Source organism: Leopardus geoffroyi, chromosome A2 (genome assembly GCF_018350155.1).
Source record: "Leopardus geoffroyi isolate Oge1 chromosome A2, O.geoffroyi_Oge1_pat1.0, whole genome shotgun sequence".
Lineage (NCBI taxonomy): Eukaryota > Metazoa > Chordata > Mammalia > Carnivora > Felidae > Leopardus > Leopardus geoffroyi.
Genome location: NC_059331.1, coordinates 156,612,746 through 156,626,076, shown reverse-complemented (window position 1 = coordinate 156,626,076; position 13,331 = coordinate 156,612,746). Strand labels below are relative to the sequence as shown.

Sequence of the window (13,331 nt, the reverse complement as noted above, 5' to 3'; positions counted from 1 at the left end):
ATCTTTTCATACTCTAAGTTGCCATCCTTATATCTTCTCTGGCATGCATGTGTTCAGATCATTTCCCCATTTTGGGGGCTGTTTGTTTCTTAGTGTTAAGTTTTAAATGTTTTATTCTGGGGGGCACCTGGGTGTCTCAGTTGGTTAAGTATCCCTTGATTTAAGCTCAGGTCATGATCTCATGGTTCCCGAGATAGAGCCCCATGTCAGGCTCTGTGCTGACAGCATGGAGCCTACTTGGGATTCTCTCTCTCCCTCTTTCTCTGCCCCCCACCCATTCACATTCTCTCTCTCTCTCTCTCTCTTTCTCTCTCTCAAAAATAAATAAATAAACAGTTTAAAAAGGAGATAAATTCTTCCAACAGCCTGAGAGAGCTCAAAAGCAGATATTAAAAAACTAAGTTTTATTTTTTATGTATGTATTCTGGATACACATATCAATTATCATATCTGTGAGTTTTCAAATACTTGCACCAGTCTGTGCCTAATCTTTTCATTCTATTCACAGTGACTTTAGCACAGTAAAACGTTTCAACTTGACAAACTTCAATTTTTCATTCTCTTCTTTCATGGATGATGCTTTCGGTGTTGTATCTAAAAACTCACCACCAAACCCAAGGTCATGCAGATTTTCTCCTAGAAGTTTCATAGTTTTGCATTTACAGTTAGGTATTTTTAGATAATTTTTATGTAAAGTGCAAGGTATGTGTTGAGGCTCATTTTACCACATAGAGACAGCCAATTTTTTCCAGCAGTATTTTTGGAAAAGATTAACATTTCTTTATTGAATTTCCTTTGAAACTTTGTCAAAAATAAGTTGTATTTGTTTAGGTCTATTTCTGGGCTCTCTATTATCTTCCATTAATCTGTCTATTGTCTTTCCAATACTATACTGTGTTGATCAATGTAACTCCATGGAAAACCTTGAAATCGGATAATATGAGTCCTCTGAATTTTTACAATTGCTTTGGCTATTCTACTCCTTTGCATTTCCTTATAAATTGTATAGTCATTTTGTCAATATCTACATAAAAGCCTGCTAGAATTTATTTGGGATTGCAATTAACGTATAGAATGAAATTGGAAAGAATTAACATCATAACAATATTGAGTCTTCCAATCCATACTCATTGTATACTTTTGCATTTACTTGGAGCTTTCATTGGTGATTCATAGTTTTCCACTACAGATTCTGAACACATTTAATTAGATTTATATCTAAGAATTTCACTTCTTTGTTGCTATTAAAAATTGTATTACTTCTTATATTTCAATTATAATTGTTGTTAATACGTAGGAAAACAATTGACTTTCGCATAATGACTTTGTATACTGAGACTTTGCTAAAATCACTTATTACTTTCAAGAGGTTTTTTGGTAGATTCTTAGGGGACTTCTACATAGACAATCATGTCATCTGTGAATAAAGACAAATTTTTCTTTTTTTACATTCCATATGCCCTTTATTTTGTTATCTCACATAACCACACTAGCTAGGACTTCCAGTACAATATTAAATAGGAGTAATGAGAGAGGACATCCTTGCCTTGTTCCCAACCTTAGCAGGGGAGAAGGCATTCAGTCTGTCCCCACTATAGAAGATGTTAGCAGTAGGGTTTTTGTTTTAGTACCCTATATTGAAAGTTTTATAATGAATGGTTGTTGAATTTGTCAAAGGCTCTTTCTATACTAATATGATATTTTTTCTTTTTTAATCTACTTATATGATTAATTATATTGATTAATTGTTGAATCCTGAAACAATCATATATCTTGGAATGAAATCTACTTGTTTGTGATATGTTATCCTTTTTATGTGTTGCTGGATGGGATTTGCTAAAATGGCGTTGAGGTTTCAGTGCCTGCATTCATAAGAGATAATGTTGTAAACTTTTGTTGCTCTGTATGGTTTTTATATTAATGTAATGCTGGCCTCATTAAATGATTTGGGAGTGTCAATGAAATGTCAATTAAAATCCTCAGGACATTTGTTCATAACATAGACACACACACACACACATACACACACACACACACACACACACATCTACACACAAATGCAAAATTATTTTAAACTCATATGTAAGAGTTTGGAGATAGTCAAGAATAGCCAAATTAGTTCTAATGAAAAAGGAGATTGGATAAGGCCTACTAATAGTAATATTTATTATAAATCTGTATGGGGTCTGTACTATAAGCATAAACCAATACATCATATAAATAAAATAGAGAGCTCAGAAATAGACCCATGAAATAAAAGTACTCCTTATAAGACAGTATGACATTTCAAATCAATGTGGAAAGGCCTGATTTTTCAATAAACTGTACTGTAACAACCGATTATCTATATAGGAATAAAACATTAGATCTCTATTATTTCTTAACCTCACTTGTTTCTACCATCTTTTGTTCAGTCCTAACTACCACCTCCTTAGGCAAACAAGCCCCACTCCCAGAATCCCTACTTAGAAGAGACAAGCAAATTCCCTATCCCTATCTCACTTCAAAGGACTCTTCAGAGCACAATTTCTCCAGAAAACCTGACCACAATTATCCTGCACAGCCAAGACCCATCACAAAACAGTAGTCAGCATGGTATTTATCACACTGCATTGTTTATCATCCTTTTCTGTCTAATTTCTTGTACTTTTGCTCTACTCAGATTATAGCTTCCTAAATAAGTCTTTAGAGGCTAATCCTTGCCTAAGGCTCATGATTTGTAGAGAATGCAGGTTATCACTAACCTTTTGCCTGTCCCAAAATTAATAATCATTTGTTTAAAAAATATAAATGTCTAACTCCAAAAATTAAAACTATTAGAATATATACAAGACATTTTTCAATTATTTTTTATTCAAGTATAATTAACACACAGTGTTACACTGGTTTCAGGTATACAATATAATTATTCAATAATTCTACACATTTTTCAGTGCTCATCATGATAAGCATCCTCTTAATCCCCTTTATCTATTTCACCCATCCCCCTAGCCACCTCCCCTCTGGTAACCACCAGTTTGTTCTCTATTTAGGACAATACTTTTCTGTTTGTCTCTTTTTTTCTTTTTCATTTGTTTTGTTTCTTAAATTCCACATATGAGTGAAATCACATGGTATTTGTCTTTCTCTGACTGTCTTATTTCACTTTGCATTATACTCTCTAGCTCCATCCACATCATTGCAAACAAAAGATTCCATTCTTTTTTTTGTGGCTGGGTAATATTCCACTATATATAACCACATCCTCATTAGCCATTCACCGATCAGTGGACACTTGGACTGCTTCCATATCTTGGCTATTGCAAATAATGCTGCAATAAACACGGGGATACATATGTCTTTTCAAAGTAGTGTTTTCATTTCCTTCAAGTAAATGCCCAGTTGTAAAATTCCTGGATCATATGGTAATTCTGTTTTTAATTTTTTGAGGAATTTCCATACTGACTTCCACAGTGGCTGCACCGTAGAAGGCCTTTTTAATCATTTCATTTTAATATAAAACATGAATACAGAAAGACCACACTGAACATACATATAGCTTAATAAATTATGAGGTGAATACCCTTATAAACCACTACCCAGATCAAGAAATAGAGATTTGATAGCAACCCCAGAAACATTTCCATTGCCCCATTCCAACTGCAATCCTCATATTCTCAAAAATGACTGCAATCCAGACCTTGTAGTAATCACTTCCTTGCACTTCTTAACAATTTTATCAGGCCAGTCTGAAGTGCTACACACTATAGGTTAGTATTCTACATTTTTATTTCATATGTTTTTTAGTCTATTTTAATCTATAGATTCTCTCTACAGCTCTTTAATTTTCTTCCAATCTCTTTGTTGAAGAATCGGGGTTTTTACTGTAGAGTTTCCCACAGTCCACATTACGGTGACTCCATCTTCATGGCACAGTTAAACATGTCTTTCTGTTCTCTGCATGTCTTTCTGTAACTAGTAGCTGGTTCCAGAGCCTTGATCTGGCTTGGGTCTGACAAATAATGAAGGTAACCTTTTGAGGGTGGCTGCTTTCGGAACACCATTATGAACTCATGGATTTAAATATATTTGATAGATTTCCAATGGTTGCAACCATTGTATTTTTTTGAAGTGTACCCTCTCTCATCTTTGGCCAGTAGAAGTCTCCTCCAGTCAGCTCCTGATACCTTTTAACATCACCCCAGTAATCTTTGATCCCCATTATGATGTGATATTACAAGCTCGTCTTACAGATTTCTTGCCCAGACCTGGAAAGAGCCATTTCTCCAAGAAGTCCTATTACTCATCTTGGGAAATAATATTGCAAGAATGCAACCTACACCTAGGGACATATAAAATGGGCCCATTTATATAAAATGAGTCCATCCTGATATATACAATTTAAATACAAGACCCTAGAGGCTTTACCTAACCTCCTCTATATTATTTTCAGAACTAGAATATTCCATAATTATTCATTGTCTTTATCTTACATTACACACACAACAGTCCTAGAATAATACTGCTAATACTATCTCCACCACTGTCATTACTGAAAACTGTTAAAAAATACTTTGCATGTGCTCTTCCCATTCTTCTCCTATTTTAAAGAACGGTTGTCCTATATCTACATTGTCAGAGGCTATAGTTATCACAAGAGACTGTTGTTCACGTCCTTTGAATGGAAAAGCACTTTTAAAGCAATATACACACATACACATCACAGATAAAAATTACGTTTGACAACAACAAAGTTAACACTTCTGCATGACAGAATATTTCAATAAAAAAGTGAAATGACAAAACCCCGATTCACAAAAGGTACTTCCAACATAACCATCAGATAACAAGAGGTGTATATCCATGATATTTAAAGATGATCTCCATATCCCTACAAAAGTAGCCAAGGACTCAGGACAAGAAAAATGTGAAGCTCTGTTGTTCTGTTCCATCCCAACTCTTCTCCCATTTGCTCTACTCAGCCCTACGGAAACCTTATGGAGCGTCCAGACTTACCAAAGATTCTTCTGCCAAAATGTCTTCTCTGCTACAGTGATGTATTTGTAGAAACAAGCAAACGTTTTTGGCAATTAGAGGCAGGATGATTACTTTTATTTTTGACTTAGTAAGGCATAGAATGATGTGGAGTTCAGAACCATGTAAAGACCTCACTCCCAGCACTCCTCCTCAGTCCCCCTCTCACTGCCACCTCCCCAACCACCAGCCTCCTGTGCTCCCTTCCCAAACTTCTCTCCATGCAAATAATAATATAAAGTATATTCTACTTTTGTCTTACAAAAAGTTAAGAAACTAAACAAAATGCTCTGCTCTTTGCTTTTCTTACTCAACAGTGTATCGTGGAGATCTTTCTCTTAATGGCACAGAAAACTTCCTCATTGTTCTTACAGCTGTAAAATATCTGATAGTCTGGAAGTTACGTAAATTCTTTAAGTAGCCTCCTTTGGATAATACATTTGGATGACTAATATTCTATTTGTGTATTTACAAATAGTGATACATAAAAAAAATCAGTAAACCAGTGTCATATGATACAGAAATATTAGTTGAAATACTGGTGTGACAGGAAAGGGGCCGGGATGGCACAATATTGGAACTGCAAAGTGGATGAGAAAGCTCACTGTAGAGCCGGAAGACAGCTTGGTAAACCTGGTCCTTGTGAGGCGGGAGAAGGAAGGGAACCCAGAAATGTAGCTGAGAGAGAAGGGAGATGGAATGCCCTGTGTCAGGATTGACCAATGTGAGGACTATGGGGAAAAGTGACCAGCTGCCCTTTTTCTGCCCTCCATGCACACCTGCTTCAGCCCAGGGGCACAGCAAGATCAGTTCACCCTTGTCACTTCAATTCCCAAAACTAGCCAGTTGCCCTCCCACATTTGGGACTGGTGTGATCATGAGACTCATGCCAGATGAGAAAATGCCTCCTTCTAAGGCATTGCCCAACCTCCTCACTATGAGAAAGTACAACAATTAGAGATGTATCTGAATCATCTGGCCCTGAGGTTGGGGAGGAGTCAGGACTGTGGAGTGAGTTCACTCTCACAACTGCCAGTTGAGAAGATTTACAGAGAGGTATGTACATCCCTGTTGGACGTTGGGGAGGGAATCTCAAGAAAGGGTAGGACCTTACGCTGGATTTGAAGCCACTCACATAAGAAACGGAAGGTGCTTCCTTTTGGGATGAGCACTGGGTGTTGTATGGAAACCAATTTGACAATAAATTTCATATATTGGAAAAAAAAAAAAAGAAACAGAAGGTGCTTTAGGCAGTGAGGAAATCATGAAAGCAGAGGAAAACATATGGGAAGATGACTCCAGCACCTAGAATCAAACATGTGTGTCAGCGGCCATGGAGAGAATTATAATTTTCCTGGATTTTCCCATTCAAAAAGCTGAGTGTTCTTTAAAAAAAACACACATATTTTGTACATTTACACCTGTTAAATCTATATTGTAAGTTGTATTATAACTACAGAAGAGTATATAAACATATATGTCCAGGTAAAAAAATAATGTGATCTCCAATGTAGGAATCATCTGATTATAAATTGGAGTGCTAGCTGTGTCTTAAAATGCCCTTGTAGATCACAAACCACGTGGTGTTGAAAATGATCATTTCAGACTGAATTAGTGCTTTGAGATTATTCATGTCCACAATAATGAGTTCATGATTGTCTTTAGGACACAGCTAATCCTTGAGGAGTTGATAGCAGTGAGCAGCGTTTCATGACATCTCGAAAGGCTTCTATGAATTTCTCATTCCGGAGGGTGAAGATGAATGGGTTCAGGAAAGGGGTCACCGCTAAAACCATCAGTGACGCTACCCTGTTGTACTCAAGCTGCCTGCATTTGCTTGGGTTTCACATAGAGGAACAAGCAGGTGCCACAGCCGATCACAACAAATGTGAAGTGAGAGGCACACATAGGGAAGGCTTTGCTCCGGCCTGAGGCTGAGGGGATCTTGAAGATGGTAGAGATGATGTAGGTGTAGGAGATGACTGTAGGATCAAAGCACCAATGATAATTAAAACAGCCATTTAAAAAAGAATAAACTGAGTGAAATGGCTGTCATCACAGGATAGTTCAAACAATTGCCCTTGGTCACATAAAAAAATGGTCTATCACATTTGATTTGCAGAAGGTAAGCTGAAACATGGCATAGACTGGCCAGATTTGAAATAGAAACCGAAACACCCATGACACAATAACCACCCAGATGCAGGTGTGGCTGTCCATAATGATGTTGTACCTCAAAGGGTTACAGACAGCCACATAACGGTCTACAGCCATCACTCCCATTAATATGAATTCTGACGTGCCCAAAGAAAGGTACAAATATAATTGTGCACCACATGTTGTCAAAGGTATTGTCTGCATCCCAGGAAGCAGCAACCTGCAGAGCACCAAGGGAACAGCAGTAGATATGAGCAAGATTTCTAGGACAGAGAGGTGGCCAAGGAAGAAATACATGGGGGACTGCAAACATTTATCAACACAGACAATCACAATGATGAACATGTTCCCCATGAGTCACCAAACAGAAGAAGAAGAAGGTAGCAAATAGAATATGGAGTAATTCTGGGGAGCCAGGGAAGCCTATGAGATAGAAGTCAGTGGCACTAGAGTGACTCTCCAACATTTAGTCCTGAGAGGTTGTTCCTTGTGAAATCTAGAGAGTAAAAAAGAGATCACACTGCTTCTGATCCCAAAATAAAAACAGTTTCAGGTAAAGAAAATATTCCTCTCCTGTTCACAGACTCCACAACATGTCTAGGAAGGGTTCATGTCCTACTGTTCCCCCTACATGATCAGTATTGATCTTTTTAAAGACCATCATGATATATGAAGAAAATTAAATCTAGCCAGGAAGACGAGCCCAGTCACCAATGGCATACCATAGGCAAGACAGCCAGCTCCTGCCCAGGGTGCACCACCTGCATCTCTCATTCCACAGGTCTTCCTGCCTTCCATCGTGCTGTGAATAGCCACCGAGTCTGCCTCCCTGACCAGTGTGTTCCTTTTTACCACTAACTCACTTCCATCATGAATGTCCTAAACTATGCGATCCACCAAATATATTCTGTCCTGTGAGTCCTGCTCCAGACTATAGAAAAGTCTTTCTGCCCACTCCTACCCAGAACAGGTACATGTTTACTTTGCTTCTCCAAGACATAAGGTCCATTTTCCCTAGATCCATTTGAAAGTTTTTCCTTTTACTTGTATCACCATAGGTGTCACTGTTAGGCATGGGTATGGACAACTCTTTGAGGATTTTCTGTAAGATCTTGAGGGCAAGGCCTGAGTATTTCTCCGACTACAGGTCAGCTAGCTGCTGGAGTGAATTCTCACTTTATGCCCTCTATTCTTGAAAGGGGAATCCTGCCTTGCTTTTCTCCCCAGTAAATGCGTCTTTTCATAGGTGACAGGCTAAACAGCACCCAGGCTTAATCAGTCAGAGGCCTCTCTCTCCCAACCCTCATACCAACAATCCACCAGACTGATAGGGGAAGGTCCAGAGGAGGGCATGGGAGGAACTGCCATCCTCAACCTCCAGCTGTCCCATATCACCTCATGTTGGAACTGGCAGACAAGAGGCTAAAGGTCCAATTTCAACACCCCATGCCTTCGTGAGAGCTCAAAACCCTGGATCCAGCAGGGAGCCAAAGCCACCAAATGTGAACTCTGGGCTCAGCCCAAGCCCTACACATAAGTAGCCATGGTCTCAATCCAACAGAAAGTAAGGAGAGTCTTCTCAGAGATAACAAATAGGTTTTTCCTCCAAAATCAAATGAAAAAATTCAGCTGTCAATAAAATAAAACAGACCCAAGGTCCTGAGCCCCTTACAATTTCTGACATACATCCCTCATTTCCTTCAGGTATTTGCTCAAGTGCCCAAGCTCAGGGAGCCTTTCCTCATGATCCTTCCTAAAAAAACACACACACACACACACAAAAAACCAAAACAAAACAAAAAACAAAAAACACATTCTACCCTTTACTCTCTATCAGCTCACCAGAATCTATTTATCTCCTTTGTTCTCCTCATCTAAAATTGTGTTTTTACTTTTTGTTTACTATCTGTCTCCTATTATAAGGTAAGCACCATAAAAAGTAAAAACTTTGTCATGCTTGTTTACTGTTTCTGACATTCAATTATTTTTAAATGAATAAATCAATGAATCAATTAAGAATGAAATCTATGAACAAAGCTTATTTAGTCCTGGCTATGGCCAATCTTTTGATTTTTTTTTTTTTTTTTATTTTAGAGAAAGAGCAAGTGAGCAGGGGAGAGGGGCGGAGGAAGAGAGAAAGAGAATCCTAAGCAGGCTCAATGCTCAGCACAGAGCCTGACACAGGACTTGATCCCAGCCTGAGATCATGACCTGAGCCAAAATCAAGAGTCAGAAGTTCAACCAACTGAGTCACCCAGGCACCCCCAGCTATGACCAATTGTTGAAGCAAACTCTGCTTCCTCTCCCTTTGGTCTTTGCTGAAATGCTGCCCTGTCAATATGCAGCCCTCTCTCTGGAGATCCCTTTGGAAATGACAGTTGGGTGACAAGGATCAAGAACAGACTTATTAGCAGAAGTCTCCTTCCATAATTTTTGTTTAGCCAGGACCAGATACAATCAAAGGATAGAAGAGTGTCCTGACAAGAGCAAGGGTCTATGCCTATGCCCAGCACTGAGTCAGGTCAAATCTGCTCTCTGCTGTGCATGGCAGATTTGAAGATGAGGTCATCCATTCTGCTGTAAATGTCCTTGTTCTAGAGAGCATCTAGGCCCAGAACTTCCCATGCTGATCCTCTCTTGCTCTCTCCTTTACAGAGGGGAACCCTGGCAGACACTCACCTCCAGAGAAAGAGACTGAACTGGAATGTTCTACAGCTCTCCAGGGATCAGCCCAGGCTTCCTCCTGCCTGACTAGTGCTGTGTGGCCCAAAGAAAGCTGCTGCTGTTCTCATTCTCAGTGCAAGAGAAAACTGTCTTCACACAAGAACTTAGGGAAAAGTCCAGTAATAATAGTGCTATGGAAGCCAACTATCTCCCTCTGACTTTCTCTCTCCTTCTTTCCTACTCTTCATTGTCCCCAAGAAGGGTTATGCACTGAGGAACCAAATCTGATGCAGTCAAGGGAAACCCAGAGAAACTTTCAGCCCTTATCCCCTGAGGTTAATCAAATTTTAGAACTCTTGAAAGTTTTTTTAGTGGCCAAACTTGAAATCTCCCTTGTTGGAAGTTTCTCAGCCTGCAGGCTGCCCTCCTCCCAGGCTCCAAGTCCTGGTTACCACAAATCAGTTCAAACCAGACCCTGCTCTCTTCTGTGCATCTGCCTGATTACATTTGCCCTACAGAGCCTTGACACCCCCAAGTAGAAGACACCACAAACAATTCAAGACATAAAGCAAAAACTCGCATGCCAGAGATGAGTAATAATGTGAGCAAAATGGTGGACAGGCAGCTCTAAGCTATTGTCCCTCCACAGAAACCATAGAAAACAAGCAGAAACTGTCAAAACTGTGTCAGAACTCTGGAAAACATTAAAAGATTTATAGCAACCATGGAAACACTGGTTCAAGAAAAAGAAAATTGAAAAATGCTAGGAAAGCTTTGTGGTATTTTCATTTACCTTTGCCCACACTCTTTCTAGCCTGGCAGAAGTCTTGAAAATGGCAATCTGCATTCTCATTGTGGGACCTCAGTCCCTGAGGAAGCAGAGCAGATGTGGGGCAAGAAAAGTTACTGTTGAGACATACAATAGACCATCTAAAGACTCAAAGGGAAAGTTGGGGTAAGTGTCTTTGGGAAATTAAGGAATTTAAAAGCAGCTACATACACCGGGGAACTTAAAAACCACACCCATGTACAGGGAAAGATGCATGCTCAGAAAAGACCTGAGAAGACCCTAATCTTTTGCTTTATGTAGGATAAACTCAGATCCACATCAAGGCACATTATAATCAGTAAAAAGACAAAGACAAGGGACAATCTGAAAGCAGCAAGAGAGAAGCACCTTTTCACATACAAGGAATTCTCAGAAGATTAACAGCCAAATTTTCATAAAAAATTATATAGGACAGAGGGCAGTGGGGTGGCATATTTAAAGTGCTGAAAGAAAAAAATGTCAACCAAAAAATTCTGAATCCAGCAAAACTGTCCTTCAAAAATGAGTGAGAAATGAAGATAATTCTGGATAAATAAAAGCTGAGAGAGTCTGTTGCCAGTAGACTTGTCCTAAATGAAATGCTAAAGGAAATACTTCAGTTTGAAATCAAAGAACAACAGACAGTAACTTGAAAATAAAAATATAAAGATCTCCACTAAAGATAACTAATGGGCTAATATTAAAGCCAGCTTTATTGTATTTTTGGTTTTTGTAACTCCACATTTCATTTTATACATAATTTAAAATACAAATGCATAAAATATTATAAATCCATTTTATTGGGCAAATAATGTATAATTATGTAACTTTTGACAACATACAAAGGGGAATAGTGCTATATAGAACAGAGTTTTTGTATGCTACTAAAGTAAAGTTGGTATCAATTCAAACTACATGTTATAAATTTAGGATGTTAAATATAATCACAGAAAGAAAATAGCTAAAAATATATACACAGAAGGAAAATATAAGGGAATCAGTTTACTGCAAGAAAAATCAACACAACAAAACAAGACAGTAATGAAGGAAATAAAGGAATGAAGAAAATGAAAGACAGAAAAGTCTAAGACTTGCACAAAACAAACAGCAAAATTACAGAAGTCCTTCCTTATCAGCAACTACTTTCAACGTAAAATGGATTAAATTCTTCAATCCAAATACAGAGACTAGCAGGAATTTTTTTAAATGAGCCTGTGTGTACGCTGTCTACATGAAACTCCCTTTACTTATTTTTTTTTATTCTCAAGTTAATTAACATACAGTGTAGTCTTGGCTTCAGAGTAGAACCCAGTGATTCATCTCTTACATATGACAACCAGTGCTGATCCCAAAAAGTGCCCTCTATGATGACTATAACCCATTTAACCGATCTCCCCATTCACCCCTCTCATCAACCCTCTGTGTTTAAGAATCTCTTATGATTTGCCTCCCTCTTTGTTTTTATCTTGTTTTTTCTTCCCTTCCCCTATGTTCATCTGTTAAGTTTCTCAACTTCTACATATGAATGAGATCATGTGGTATCTTTCTTTCTATGACTTATTTTGTTTAGCATAATACCCTCCAATAGCATCCATGTTGTTGCAAATGGCAAGATTTCATTCTTTTTAATTGCCAAGTAGTATTCCAGTGTGTGTGTGTGTGTGTGTGTGTGTGTGTACATCTTCTTAATCCATTCATCAGTTGATGGACATTTGGGCTCTTTCCAATAGTTGTTGTTGATAGTGCTGCTATAAACATTGGGGTGCATGTGCCCCTTCAAATCAGCATGTTTGTCCTTTGGATAAATTCCTTGTAGTGCAATTGCTGTCATACAGTAGTTCTATTTTTAATTTTTTGAGGAACCTCCACATTGTTTCCCAGAGTGGCAACACCAGTTTGCATTCCCATGAACAGTGCAATAGGGATCCCCTTTCTCCACATCCTCACCAACATCTGCTATTTTCTGAGTTGTTAATTTTAACCATTCTGACAGGTGTGAGGTGGTATCTCATTGTGGCTTTGATTTATATTTCCCTGATGATGAGTGGTGTTGAGCATCTTTTCATGTGTCTGTTAGTAATCTGGATGTCTTCTTTGGAAAAGTGTCTATTCATGTCTTCTGTCCATTTCTTCACTGGATTATTTGTTTTTTGGGTGTTGAGTTAGATAAGTTCTTTATAGATTTTAGATACTAACCCTTTATGCGATATGTCATTTGCAAATATCTTCTCCCATTCTGTTGTTTGCCTTTAGTTTTATTGATTGTTTCCTTTGCTGTGCAGAAGCTTTTTATCTTTTAATTTTTTAATGTTTATTCATTTTTAAGAGAGACAGACAGAGCGTGAGTGGGGGAGGGGCAGAGAGAGAGAGAGAGAAAGAGAGAGAGAGAGAATCTGAAGCAGGCTCCACGCTCTTAGCTGTCAGCACAGAGCCGGATGCAGGGCTCAAACTCACAAACCATGAGATCATGACCTGAGCTGAAGTGGCATGCTTAACTGAGCCACCAAGACACCCCTAGAAGCTTTTTATCTCAATGAGGTCCCAATAGATCACTTTTGCTTTGTTTCCCTTGCCTCTGGAAACATGTCAAGTGAGAAGTTGCTGCAGCCTAGGTCAAAGAGGTTGCTGCCCGTTTTCTTCTCTAGGATTTTGATGGTTTCCTGTCTCACGTTTAGGTCTTTCACCCATT

General features: G+C 38.5%; 1 protein-coding gene and 1 pseudogene across 2 annotated transcripts in view; both read right to left on the bottom strand.

Annotated features, from left to right (window-relative positions):
- Nucleotides 1-13,331, bottom strand: part of LOC123606985 (serine protease 58-like) — a 79,003-nt gene that overhangs the window by 42,030 nt on the left and 23,642 nt on the right. The gene's annotated exons all lie outside the window — the stretch shown is intronic.
- On the bottom strand, nucleotides 6,502-7,636 carry LOC123606981 (annotated as a pseudogene).